Below are 14,836 nucleotides of genomic sequence, written 5' to 3'. Positions count from 1 at the left end.
TGTGGAACAATGCGACACCTCCAACGAGTGTGCAGGCGAGCTGCAAATCCTGCTAAACCTGCAAACCACCATGTTGCAGAGGACGACAGATCCATGGAGGATCACGATGAACCAGAGCCTCAGACTGAGGAGGCAGAGATACATGGGGTACACACGTTCAACACGAATTGTCCCCCGATAATGCTGAATGTTGAACTAAATGGACTCCCGGTGTCAATGGAGTTGGACACGGGCGCGAGCCAGTCCATCATGGGCAAAAACTTTCGAACGACTGTGGTGCAACAAGGCCTCAAGGCTAGTCTTAACTCCAGTTCGCATGAAACTAAGAACTTACACAAAAGAACTGATTTCCCTAATCGGCATTGCTACCGTAAAGGTTTCCTATGATGGACCGGTGTACAAGCTACCACTCTGGGTGGTACCGGGCGATGGTCCCATGCCACTCGGCAGGAGCTGGCTGGGAAAGATACACTGGAACTGGGATGACGTCCGAGCACTGTTGCCCACTGATGACACTTCGTGTGCCCAGGTCTTAAACAATTTTCCTTTGCTGTTTGAACCAGGCATCGGGAAATTCCAAGGAGCAAAAGTGCAGATCCACCTAATTCCGGGGGTGCGACCCATCCATCACAAGGCGAGAGCAGTACCATACATGATGAGAGAAAGGGTAGAGATCGAGCTAGACTGGCTGCAAAAAGAGAGCATCATTTCACCGATCGAGTTCAATGAGTGGGCCAGTCCTATTGTCCCAGTCCTCAAGGGAGCCGGCACTGTCAGAATCTGTGCCGATTACAAAGTAACTATCAATCGTTTCTCCCTGCAGAACCAATACCCACTACCAAAGGCCGACGACCCTTTTGCAATGCTGGCAGGAGGAAAGACGTTCACGAAGCTGGATCTGACTTCAGCGTACATGACGCAGGAACTGGAGGAATCATCGAAGGGCCTCACCTACATCAGCACGCACAAAAGTCTCTTCATTTATAACAGATGCCCATTTGGAATTCGATCAGCGGCGGCGATATTCCAAAGAAACATGGAAAGCTTACTGAAGTCGGTCCCGCACACCGTGGTCTTTCAGGTCACAGGTCGGAACACAGTCGAGCATCTTCAGAACCTGGAGGAGGTTCTTAGTCGACTCAATCGCTTGGGGCTCAGGTTAAAAAGCTCAAAGTGCGTTTTCCTGGTTCCTGAAGTTGGAGTTCTTGAGAAGGAGGATTGCGGCGGATGGCATCAGGCCCACCAACACGAAGACAGAGACAATCGAGAACGCACCGAGGCCACAGAATGTGACGGAGCTACGGTCGTTTCTGGGACTCCTGAACTACTTTGGTAGCTTCTTACCGGGTCTCAGCACGCTGTTAGAACCACTGTATGTCTTACTATGAAAAGGGGATGAATGGGTTTGGGGCAAAAGCCAAGAAAATGCCTTTGTAAAAGTGAGAAAATTATTATGCTCAAACAAATTGCTTGTGTTGTATGATCCATGTCAGCTTTTGGTACAAGCATGTGATGTGTCGTCATATAGCGTTGGGTGTATATTGCAACAAGCTAATGATTTCAGGAAACTGCAACCAGTTGCTTATGCATCCAGGAGTTTGTCTAAGGCTGAGAGAGCCTGCAGCATGATTGAAAAAGAAGTGTTAGCATGTGTCTATAAGGTAAAGAAAATGCATCAATACCTGTTTGGGCTAAAATTCGAATTGGAAACTGACCATAAGCCACTAATATCCCTGTTTTCTGAGAGTGAAGGGATAAATACCAATGCATCGGCCCGCATCCAGAGATGAGCACTCACATAGTCCGCATACAACTACGCCATCCGTCACAGGCCAGGCACAGAAAACTGTGATGATGCTCTCAGTAGGCTGCCATTGCCCACCACGGGGGTGGAAATGGTGCAGCCTGCAGATTTACCCATGGTTATGGAAGCATTTGAGAGTGAGCAATCACCCGTCACTGCCCGGCAGATCAAAACCTGGACGAGCCAGGACCCCTTATTATCGCTAGTCAAATGCTGTGTGCTTCACGGGAGCTGGTCCAGTGTCCCAGTGGAAATGCAGGAAGAGATAAAGCCGTTCCAGCGGCACAAAGATTAAATGTCTATACAGGCAGACTGCCTTCTGTGGGACAATCGAGTAGTGGTTCCCAAGAAGGGCAGAGACACCTTCATCAATGACCTCCACAGTACCCACCCAGGCATCGTAATGATGAAAGCGATAGCCAGATCCCACGTGTGGTGGCCTGGTATTGATGCGGACTTAGAGTCCTGCATTCACAGATGTAATACATGCTCACAGTTAAGCAATGTACCCAGGGAGGCACCGCTAAGTTTATGGTCTTGCCCCTCCAAACCACGGTCCATGGTACACATCTACTATGTAGGCCCGTTCTTGGATAAAATGTTCCTTGTGGTTGTAGACGCGTACTCCAAGTGGATTGAATGTGAGATAATGTCGGCTAGCACATCCGCTGCCACTACTGAAAGCCTGCGGGTTATGTTTGCCACACACGGCCTACCCGATGTCCTGGTGAGCGACAACGGGCCATGTTTTACCAGTGCTGAGTTCAAAGAATTCGTGACCCGTAACGGGATCAAACATGTCACATCTGCCCCGTTTAAACCAGTGTCCAATGGTCAGGCAGAGAGAGCAGTGCAAACCATCAAGCAAGGCTTGAAGAGAGTAACTGAAGGCTCACTGCAGACTCGCCTATCCCGAGTCCTGCTTAGCTACCGCACAAGACCACACTCACTCACTGGGATCCCACCTGCTGAACTGCTCATTAAAAGAGCACTGACGACAAGGCTCTCGTTAGTTCACCCTGATCTACATGAACGGGTAGAGAGCAGGCGGCTTCAAATAAGTACATACCATGATCGCGCGAGATTGAAATCAATAATCCTGTATTTGTATTGAATTATGATAAGGTCCCAGGATGTTTCGGGTCAAACTTTCAAATAGAATCATTCACCGGAAACATTTGGAGCAAATCAAACTCAGATTCACGGCCTATCCTGAGCAACCCACCTTGGACCCTATCTTTTTTGATCCCCCAACATACACACCAGTGGCAACCGGCACCACATTTGACCACGAAGCAGAACCTATCATCCACAGCAGCCCAGCAGGACCCAAAGCACATGGGATTGGGGGTAGTGTGCTGACGTGGATTGAGAACTGGTTGGCAGACAGGAAGCAAAGAGTAGGAGTAAATGGGTACTTTTCAGAATGGCAGGCAGTGACTAGTGGCATACCGCAAAGTTCTGTGCTGGGGCCCCAGCTGTTTACATTGTACATTAATGATTTAGATGAGAGGATTAAATGTAATATCTCCAAATTTGCAGATGACACTATGTTGGATGGCAGTGTGAGCTGTGAGGAAGATGCTATGAGGCTGCAGAGTGACTTGGATAGGTTAGGTGAGTGGGTAAATGCATGGCAGATGAAGTATAATGTGGGTAAATGTGAGGTTATCCACTTTGGTGGTAAAAACAGAGAGACAGACTATTATCTGAATGGTGACAGATTAGGAAAAGGGGAGGTGCAACGAGACCTGGGTGTCATGGTGCATCAGTCATTGAAGGTTGGCATGCAGGTACAGCAGGCGGTTAAGAAAGCAAATGGCATGTTGGCCTTCATAGCGAGGGGATTTGAGTACGGGGCAGGGAGGTGTTACTACAGTTGTACAGGGCCTTGGTGAGGCCACACCTGGAGTATTGTGTACAGTTTTGGTCTCCTAACTTGAGGAAGGACATTCTTGCTATTGAGGGAGTGCAGCGAAGGTTCACCAGACTGATTCCCGGGATGGCGGGACTGACCTATCAAGAAAGACTGGATCAACTGGGCTTGTATTCACTGGAGTTCAGAAGAATGATAGGGGATCTCATGGAAACGTTTAAAATTCTGACGGGTTTCGACAAATTAGATGCAGGAAGAATGTTCCCAATGTTGGGGAAGTCCAAAACCAGGGTCACAGTCTAAGGATAAGGGGTAAGCCATTTAGGGCCGAGATGAGGAGAAACTTCTTCACCCAGAGAGTGGTGAACCTGTGGAATTCTCTACCACAGAAAGTTGTTGAGGCCAATTCACTAAATATATTCAAAAAGGAGTTAGATGTAGTCCTTACTACTCGGGGGATCAAGGGTTTGGCGAGAAAGCAGGAATCGGGTACTGAAGTTGCATGTTCAGCCATGAATTCATTGAATGGCGGTGAAGGCTCGAAGGGCCAAATGGCCTACTCCTGCACCTATTTTCTCTGTTTCTATGTCGCACACCAGGCAACCCAGCAAGGGCAGCTGCACAGCAGCCCAGCGAGGGCCCAACAAATGATTCAACAACACCAGCTTTCACACTGAGACGATCAACCAGGGCAAGAAGGGCCCCAGTTCGACTCACATTGTAAATAGTTACACTATTGACTTTGGGGGTGGGGGGGGGGGGGTGCGGGTGTTGTTATCTATGTAAACTTGTATTTACTCTGTACAGCCACCAGAGGGCTCATCCCCTGGAGTCGGATGGGATCCCATAATCCCTTGGGAGCACAGGTATTTAAGGAGGCCTCACAGGTTGGAGAGGCACTCTGGAGACCTGCAATAAAGGACTAAGGTCACACGTTACTTTGAGCTCACAGTGTTCAGTCTTTTTCTGTACATAACAATCGGTGCCTGGAACAACACATTGTTGGCCGGCACAGATGTAATGGTAAGTACTGCAGGGAATCGAAAATAGCTTCAATCGCCTGGATGGGTCGGAGATGAATTTTCCCAGATTTTTTTTCCCCTAAATTGGCCTGGGTTTTTATCTGGTTTTTGCCTCTCCCAGGAGATCTCATGGCTCTGGTTGGGGTGGAGTGTAGAATGTTTCATAGAAACATAGAAACATAGAAAATAGGTGCAGGAATAGGCCATTTGGCCCTTCGAGCCTGCACCAACATTCAATATAATCATGGCTGATCATGCAATTTCAGTGTAAGGAGTGTCGCAGTTGTGTGAGGCGGACTGGTTGAGCTGGGTGCTCTTTACCTTTCCGCCATTGTTCATTGTTCATAGGTTTATATGTAACCTTCAGGACTGCTGACCGAGGGCCGTGTGGTTCTTTGTCGGCCGGCACGGACACGATGGGCCGAAATGGCCTCCTTCTGCGCTGTAAATTTCTATGTTTCTATGTTTCTATTGCTTCAAATTGTCCATATGCAAAGGCAGAGTGTTCCTTCTGCAGGAAAACTGGGCATTGTGCGAAGGCTTGCTGACTGAAGAGTAAAGCAACACTCAAGGCTGTAAGTAGAAATCCCCAGAGACTACAAAGCATGGAAGAAAAGCAACAGGTGAAGAAATACACATCACCAGGAGCACGAGGGTATCTAACAGCAATTTGAAAAGTATCGTCATCCAAGTAGATATTGCAGGAACCACATCCGTGAGCATAGTACCGGAGTCGCAATATCTCGACAAATTGTGTGATTTCCCGTTGGAAAAATCCAAGGTAGAGGCTACTCGGGCGAGAACATTCCTGTGGTAAATCGTATCACCCTACCGGTGAAATACAGGAATCAATTTCAGAGCTTGCCTCTCTTAGTAGTGGTTGGGATCACTGAAGCTGGATTGGAATGAGATTTTTTGTGTTGAAACGAGATTTGCATCGAAGGATGATGCCATCAAGATGCATCCGAAGATGTTTTGCGAAACGGGCAATCAAGGTGAGTATCAGGTTTGCAATTACAGAAGGACACTAGACCAGTTTACTACAAGCCACGGCCCATACCATATGAACTCAAGGAGAAAGTTGAGCAAGAACTCAAAAGAGTAGAGACTGAGAACATAGATTTATGAAATTGGGCTACACCATTTGTTGTTGTACCTAAATCAGATGCTAAGATAAGGTGATTATAAAGTAACCGTAAACCCGGTTCTAGAGGGTAATCTCCCCAATACATTACCAAATGTAGAAAAGTTGCTCACAATGCTGACAGGTGATCAGATATTCTCAAAGTTAGATCTCACAAATGGTGACTGACAACTTGAACTAGATGATGTCCAAGTCATGCTTGTCTATAAATACTCATTTCGGCCTATATCGATTTAATAGGCTACCATCTGGAGTGTCTTCTGCCCCCCGCCATATTTCAAGGGGTGATAAAGGCAGATCTGCAGCCTGCCAGCACCATCGGACCTGCACTGTCCATCGAGGTCAAAGTCACCGCGGCACTGTCATTCTATGCCTCGGGTTCTTTTCAGGCCACACTGGCGACATTTACGGACTTTCTCAACATGCCACACATCGCTGCATTAGACAGGTCACTGAAGCCCTGTACACATGCAAGAAGACTTGATCAGCTTCCCTATGACCAGGGAGGCACAGAGTGAGAGGGATCTAGGATGCTCCAGAATTGCAAACTTCACCAAGGTGCAGGGAGCAATAGACTGTACGCATATCGCGATGTGAGCACCTTTTCAGGATGCTGAGGTTTTCAGGAACTGCAAGGGATTCCACTCCCTGAATGTCCAGCTGGTTGTTGTCCACCAGCAAATTATACTGGCAGTGAATGCTCAATTTCCGGGCAGCATCCATGATGCTCACATCCTGCGTGAGAGCACTGTATCTGACTTGTTTAACAATGAGCCACAAGGTCAATGCTGGATGCTTGGGGGCAAAGGATATGGCCTCGCCACCTGGCTGATGACCTCCCTGTATGACACCCACATTGGGGCCAAAAGGCGATACAACGAGAGCCACAGAGCAACTCGCAATATCGTGGAGAAAACCATTGGAGTGTTGAAGCAGCACTTAGGTGCCTGGACCACTCAGGAGGCGAGCTCCAATACCACCCTAAGTAGGTAGCTCAATTCATGATGGTCTGCTGCATGCTACACAATTGGCTATCAGGGGTGACAAGAATTGCCTGATGAGCCTGACAGTCCACCTCACCAGAGAGAGGAAGAGGAGGATGAGGAAGCGGATGCTGACATTGGCCCAGACAATCAGGCTGATGCTGAAGCCATGGCCCCGCCCCCCTGTAGACCGCACGAAAGGGCCCACGGTGGCATGATACCTGCAAGAGCCGTACGTCAGGAGCTCATCAATGATCGCTTTGTCTGAAAGAACGTCGGTGGTATTTACAAGGCTCACACACAGCTGGGTGTGCAGGTCATACATCAATGGTAGGCATCACCTTGTTGACAGTTGAAGTTTAAGTTGATTGAAGTTAAGTGTAAGTATACCGTTTGATGTTAAGGAATCACCAGTGTGTAATGGTGCAGCTATTTGAGCCAATGTGCTGCAAGGTTTATAGGCCTCTCCGATACTGCCCGAACTCCTGCTGCTTGATCACCCGCCTCCTCCGACTGCTGGGCCTTTTATAGGCCTCTCTGACACTGCCCGAACTCCCGTTGCACGATCTCCCACATCTCCGACTGCTGGGCCTTTTATAGACCTCTCCGACACTGCCCGAACTCCCGCTGCTCGATCTCCCACATCTCCGACTGCTGGGCCTTTTATAGACCTCTCCGACACTGCCCGAACTCCCGCTGCTCCATCTCCTGCCTCCTCCGACTGCTGGGCCTTTTATAGGCCTCTCCGACACTGCCCGAACTCCCGCTGCTCGATCTCCCACATCTCCGACTGCTGGGCCTTTTATAGGCCTCTCCGACGCTGCCCGAACTCCCACTGCTCGATCTCCCACATCTCCGACTGTTGGGCCTTTTATAGGCCTCTCCGTCACTGCCCGAACTCCCGCTGCTCGATCTCTCGCCTCCTCCGACTGCTGGGCCTTTTATAGGCCTCTCCGACGCTGCCCGAACTCCCGCTGCTCGATCAGACTCAATACCTTGATACGATGGTAAGTACTGCAGGGAATCGAATACGGCCAGGGTGATCTCCTGGACTAGTTTTGATCACCTGGATGGGTCGGAGAGGAATTCTCCCAGATTTTTTTTTCCCAATTGGCCTGGGTTTTTATCTGCTTTTTGCCTCTTCAGGAGATCACATGGCTCCGGATGGGGTGCAGTGTAGAATGTTTCAGTGTAAGGGGTGTCACAGTTGTGCGAGGCGGATTGGTTGGGCTGGGTGCTCTTTGCCTTTCCGCCATTGTTCATAGGTTTATATGTAACTTCAGGGCTGCTGACCGAGGGCTGTGTGGCTCTTTGTCGGCCGGCACGGACATGATGGGCTGAAATGGCCTCCTTCTGCACTGTAAATTTATATGTTTCTATGTGACAATGGTTCAATGAGTCTGTTTGTTCAATGACTGTAAGTAATACCACTTTACCACTTACAGTGACAGCTAATGATGTCACTGAGGGATTTCTCCCTGCTCTATGTAAGGATCTCCCTTCACTGAGTCACCGCACACAGTCAGCAACGTGTTACATAGGAACATAGGAACTAGGAGCAGGAGTAGGCTATTTGGCCCTTCGAGCCTGCTCCGCCATTCAATAAGATCATGGCTGATCTACCTCAACTCCACCTTCCTGCACTATCTCCACATCCCTTAATTCCTTTAGTTCCCAAACATTTATCCACCTCGGTCTTGAATATACTCAACGACTGAACATCCACAGCTCTCTGGGGTAGAGTATTCTAAAGATTCACAAGCCTTTGAGTGAAGAAATTTCTCCTCATCTCAGTCCGAAATGGCCAACCCCTTTTTTTGAGATTGTGACCCGGTGTTCTAGATTCCGCAGCCAGGGGAAACATCTTCTCAGCATTAACCCTGTCAAAACCCCTCAAGAATTTTATGTTTCAATTAGATCACCTCTCAATCTTCTAAACTCGAGGGGATGTAGGCCGACTCAACTACTGGAAACGGCCAGCTGCTATCGACCCAGTCCTATTCCTTCATTATTTTAAACACCGTCCCATTATACCGCCCCATAATCTGCATTGACCAAAAAAGATCCAATTCTTCGTCTATGTATTTCCTCATTCCAGCTCCAAGCACAGTTTGGAGAACGAAACAGAGCATGTAAGGTACACATGATGTTTTAAGGTACACAATGGTTACTGTGAAGGTCTGGAGCAGGAACATTATAAACAGAAGTTGTACCTCCAGCACAAATACCACAAGCGACTCACAGAAGGGTAATCATGGTTGTGCCTCCCCCTACCAGCACCTCCCGTTACTGCTGAATTACAAGCCTTTTCTGACAGAATACGTCTAGAAACGCAGATAAATTTTAATCTGATGGATATAGAAAAAATGGACTGTCCTCTGCTGGCTACAATCGGTGTTACCAGTAAGTATCTACGTTCAGTTATTAATTCTATAAACCATGTTGCAACATAATATCATTCTTGTTATATACCAGGGGATAATCAGTTGTTAATTGTATTCTGTGTTGCCAGTTGTTGCATTTTGTTAACTCGTGGGATGTTGTTTAAAACTATTAGCACACCCTCGCTGCTGCTGGTGTCCCTGGTAAATCTCTTTATACAGCTAATCATTCTGTAAATGGTTTTAACTTTATTTCTCCCCTTGTCATCCCCAGTCCATCGGCAGTCCTGTCAGCCATTGACTCTCTACACGATACGGTGCTACCAAGTATCAAATGTTCGAAATTCAACTCAAGCAAAGATATTGGAATAGACCAGATTGACCAAATTTCGGTCTATTATCTACACTGACTATTTGTAACAGATCAGAAAAGGCTTTCTAGGTTTAGGGGACGTAACCGACAGGCGAAAGGCCATCGACCTGACCTGCTGATTAATTCCAGCATTTTCTTGCTTTAGTTCAGATGTCCATCATCCGCAGTATTTCGCTTTTATTTTCACCGAATGTTCACTATGGTCACCGACACACAGTCACTATACTCACTATACTCACGATGGTCACTGACACACTGTCATTGTACTCACGATGGTCACCGACACACAGGCACTATACTCACTATACTCACGATGGTCACTGACACACAGTCACTATACTCACTATGGTCACTGACACACAGTCACTATACTCACTATGGTCACTGACACACAGTCACTATACTCACTATGGTCACTGACACACAGTCACTGTACTCACGATGGTCACCGACACACAGTCACTATACTCACTATGGTCACTGACACACAGTCACTATACTCACTATGGTCACTGACACACAGTCACTACACTCTCTATGGTCACCCGACACACAGTCACGATACTCACTATGGTCACTGACACACACACACTATACTCACTATGGTCACGGACACACAGTCACTATACTCACTATGGTCACTGACACAAAGTCACTATACTCACGATGGTCACTGACACACAGTCACTACACTCACTATGGTCACTGACACACAGGCACTATACTCACTATGGTCATTGACACACAGTAACTATACTTACTATTGTCACTGACACACAGTCACTATACACACTATGGTCACCGACACACAGTCACTATACTCAGTATGGAGACTGACACACAGAAACTATACTCACTGTGTTCACTGACATACAGTCAATATACTCACTATAGTCATTAACACACAGTCACTCTACTCACTATGGTCACCGACACAAAGTCACTCAACTCACTATGCTCACTGACACACAGTCACTCTACTCACTATACTCACGATGGTCACTGACACACAGTCACTATACTCACTATGGTCACTGACACACAGTCACTATACTCACTATGGTCACTGACACACAGTCACTCTACTAACTATGGTCACCGACACACAGTCACTCAACTCACTATGCTCACTGACACACAGTCACTCTACTCACTATACTCACGATGGTCACTGACACACAGTCACTATACTCACTATGGTCACTGACACACAGTCACTATACCAACTATGGTCACTGACACACAGTCACTCTACTCACTATGCTCACTGACACACAGTCACTATACTCATTATGGTCACTGACACACAGTCACTACACTCACTATGGTCACTGACACACAGGCACTATACTTACTATGGTCACTGACACACAGTCATGATACTCACTATGGTCAGCGACACACAGTCTCTATACTCACTATGGTCACTGACACAAAGTCACTATACTCACTATGGTCACCGTCACACAGTCACTATATTCACTGTGGTCACTGACACACAGTCACTATACACACTATGGTCACCGACACACAGTCACTATACTCAGTATGGTCACAGACACACAGAAACTATACTCACTGTGTTCACTGACATACAGTCAATATACTCACTATGGTCATTAACACACAGTCACTCTACTCACTATGGTCACTGACACACAGTCACTCTACTAACTGTGGTCACCGACACACAGTCACTCAACTCACTTTGCTCAGTGACACACAGACACTCTACTCACTATGCTCACTGACACACAGTCACGAGACTCACTATGGTCATAGACACACATTCACTATACTCACTATGGTCATTTACACAAAGTCACGATACTCATTATGGTCACTGGCACATAGTCATTGTATTCACTCTTGTCACTGACACACAGTCACTATACTCACTATGGTCACCAACACAAAGTCACTATAACCACTATGGTCACCGACACACAGTCACTATACTCACTGTGTCCACTGACATACAGTCAATATACTCACTGTGGTCATTGACACACAGTCACTCTACTCACTATGGTCACCGATACACAGTCACTGTACTCACTATGGTCACTGACACACAGTCACGATACTCACTATGGTCACTGACACACAGTCACTATACTCACTGTGGTCGCCGACACACAGTCACTGTACTAACTATGGTCACCGACACACAGTCACTATACTCACAATGGTCACCGACACACAGTCACTCTGCTCACTTTGCTCAGTGACACACAGTCGCTCTACTCACTATGCTCACTGAATGGTCACCGACACACAGTCACTATACTCACTATGGTCACCGACACACATTCACTATACTCACTCTGTTCACATGGCACACAGTCACTATACTCACTATGGTCACTGACATACAGTCACTGTACTCACTATGGTTACTGACACAAAGTCACTGTACTCACGATGGTCAGCGACACACAGTCACTATACTCACTGTGGTCACCGACACACAGTCACTTTACTCACTATGGTCACTGACACACAGTTTCTATACTCACTATGCTCACTGACACACAGTCACTATACTCACTATGGTCAGCGACACACAGTCTCTATACTCACTCTGGTCACTGATACACAGTCACTATACTCACTGTGGTCACTGACACACAGTCAGTATACTCACTATGGTCACTGTCACACAGTTTCTATACTCACTAGGGTCAGCGACACACAGTCTCTATACTCACTATAGTCACTGACACACAGTCACTATACTCACTATGGTCACCGACACACAGTCACTATACTCACTGTGGTCACTGACACACAGTCACTATACTCACTGTGGTCACTGACACACAGTGACTGTACTCACTATGGTCACTGAAACACAGTCACTGTACTGACTATTGTCACTGACACACAGTCACTCTACTCACTATGGTCACTGACACACAGTCACTATACTCACTGTGTTCACTGACATACAGTCAATATACTCACTGTGGTCATTGACACACAGTCACTCTACTCACTATGGTCACCGTTACACAGTCACTGTACTCACTATGGTCACTGACACACAGTCACGATACTCACTATGGTCACCGACACACAGTCACTATACTCACTGTGGTCACCGACACACAGTCACTGTACTAACTATGGTCACCGACACACAGTCACTATACTCACTATGGTCACCGACACACAGTCACTCTGCTCACTTTGCTCAGTGACACACAGTCACTCTACTCACTATGGTCACTGACACACAGTCACTCTACTCACTATGCTCACTGACACACAGTCACTCTACTCACTATGCTCACTGAATGGTCACCGACACACAGTCACTATACTCACTATGGTCACCGACACACATTCACTATAATCACTCTGTTCACATAGCACACAGTCACTATACTCACTATGGTCACTGACACACAGTCACTGTACTCACTATGGTTACTGACACACAGTCACTGTACTCACGATGGTCAGCGACACACAGTCACTATACTCACTATGGTCACCGACACACAGTCACTATACTCACTATGGTCACTGACACACAGTCACTATACTCACTGTGGTCACTGACACACAGTGACTGTACTCACTATGGTCACTGAAACACAGTCACTGTACTCACTATTGTCACTGACACACAGTCATTATACACACTATGGTCACCGACATACAGTCTCTATACTCAGTATGGTCACTGACACACAGAAACTATACTCACTGTGTTCACTGACATACAGTCAATATACTCACAATGGTCATTGACACACAGTCACTATACTCACTATGGTCACTGACACACAGTCACTATACTCACTATGGTCACTGACACACAGTCACTCTTCTCACTATGGTCACTGACACTCAGTCACTGTACTAACTATGGTCACCCACACACAGTCACTATACTCACTATGGTCACCGACACACAGTCATTCTACTCACTTTGCTCAGTGACACACAGTCACTCTACTCACTATGGTCACTGACACACAGTCACGATACTCACTGTGTTCACTGTCATACAGTCAATATACTCACTGTGGTCATCGACACACAGTCACTCTACTCACTATGGTCACCGATAAACAGTCACTGTACTCACTATGGTCACTGACACACAGTCACGATACTCACTATGGTCACCGACACACAGTCACTATACTCACTGTGGTCGCCGACACACAGTCACTGTACTAACTATGGTCACCGACACACAGTCACTATACTCACTATGGTCACCGACACACAGTCACTCTGCTCACTTTGCTCAGTGACACACAGTCACTCTACTCACTATGGTCACTGACACACAGTCACTCTACTCACTATGCTCACTGACACACAGTCACTCTACTCACTATGCTCACTGAATGGTCACCGACACACAGTCACTATATTCACTATGGTCAACGACACACATTCACTATACTCACTCTGTTCACATGGCACACAGTCACTATACTCACTATGGTCACTGACACACAGTCACTGTACTCACTATGGTTACTGACACAAAGTCACTGTACTCACGATGGTCAGCGACACACAGTCACTATACTCACTATGGTCACCGACACACAGTCACTATACTCACTATGCTCACTGACACACAGTCACTCTACTCACTATGCTCACTGACACACAGTCAGTCACTATACTCACTGTGGTCACTGACACACAGTCACTCTACTAACTGTGGTCACTGACACACAGTCACTATACTCACTATGGTCACTGTCACACAGTCTCTATACTCACTATGGTCAGCGACACACAGTCTCTATACTCACTCTGGTCACTGATACACAGTCACTATACTCACTATGGTCACCGACACACAGTCACTATACTCACTGTGGTCACTGACACACAGTCACTATACTCACTATGGTCATTGACACACAGTCACTCTACTCACTATGGTCACCGACACACGTCATTCTACTCACTTTGCTCAGTGACACACAGTCACTCTACTCGCTATGGTCACTGACACACAGTCACTCTACTCACTATGCTCACTGACACACAGTCACTCTACTCACTATGCTCACTGAATGGTCACAGACACACAGTCACTATACAAACTATTGTCAGCGACACACAGTCACTATACTCACTATGGTCACCGACACACATTCACGATACTCACTATGGTCACCGACACTCAGTCACTATACTCACTATGGTCACTGACACACAGTCACTCTACTCACTATGCTCACTGACAAACAGTCACTCTAATCACTATGGTCA

The sequence above is a fragment of the Pristiophorus japonicus genome, chromosome 12, assembly GCF_044704955.1.
Source record: "Pristiophorus japonicus isolate sPriJap1 chromosome 12, sPriJap1.hap1, whole genome shotgun sequence".
In the NCBI taxonomy this organism is placed as follows: domain Eukaryota; kingdom Metazoa; phylum Chordata; class Chondrichthyes; family Pristiophoridae; genus Pristiophorus; species Pristiophorus japonicus.
This window is presented reverse-complemented; position numbering follows the sequence as displayed.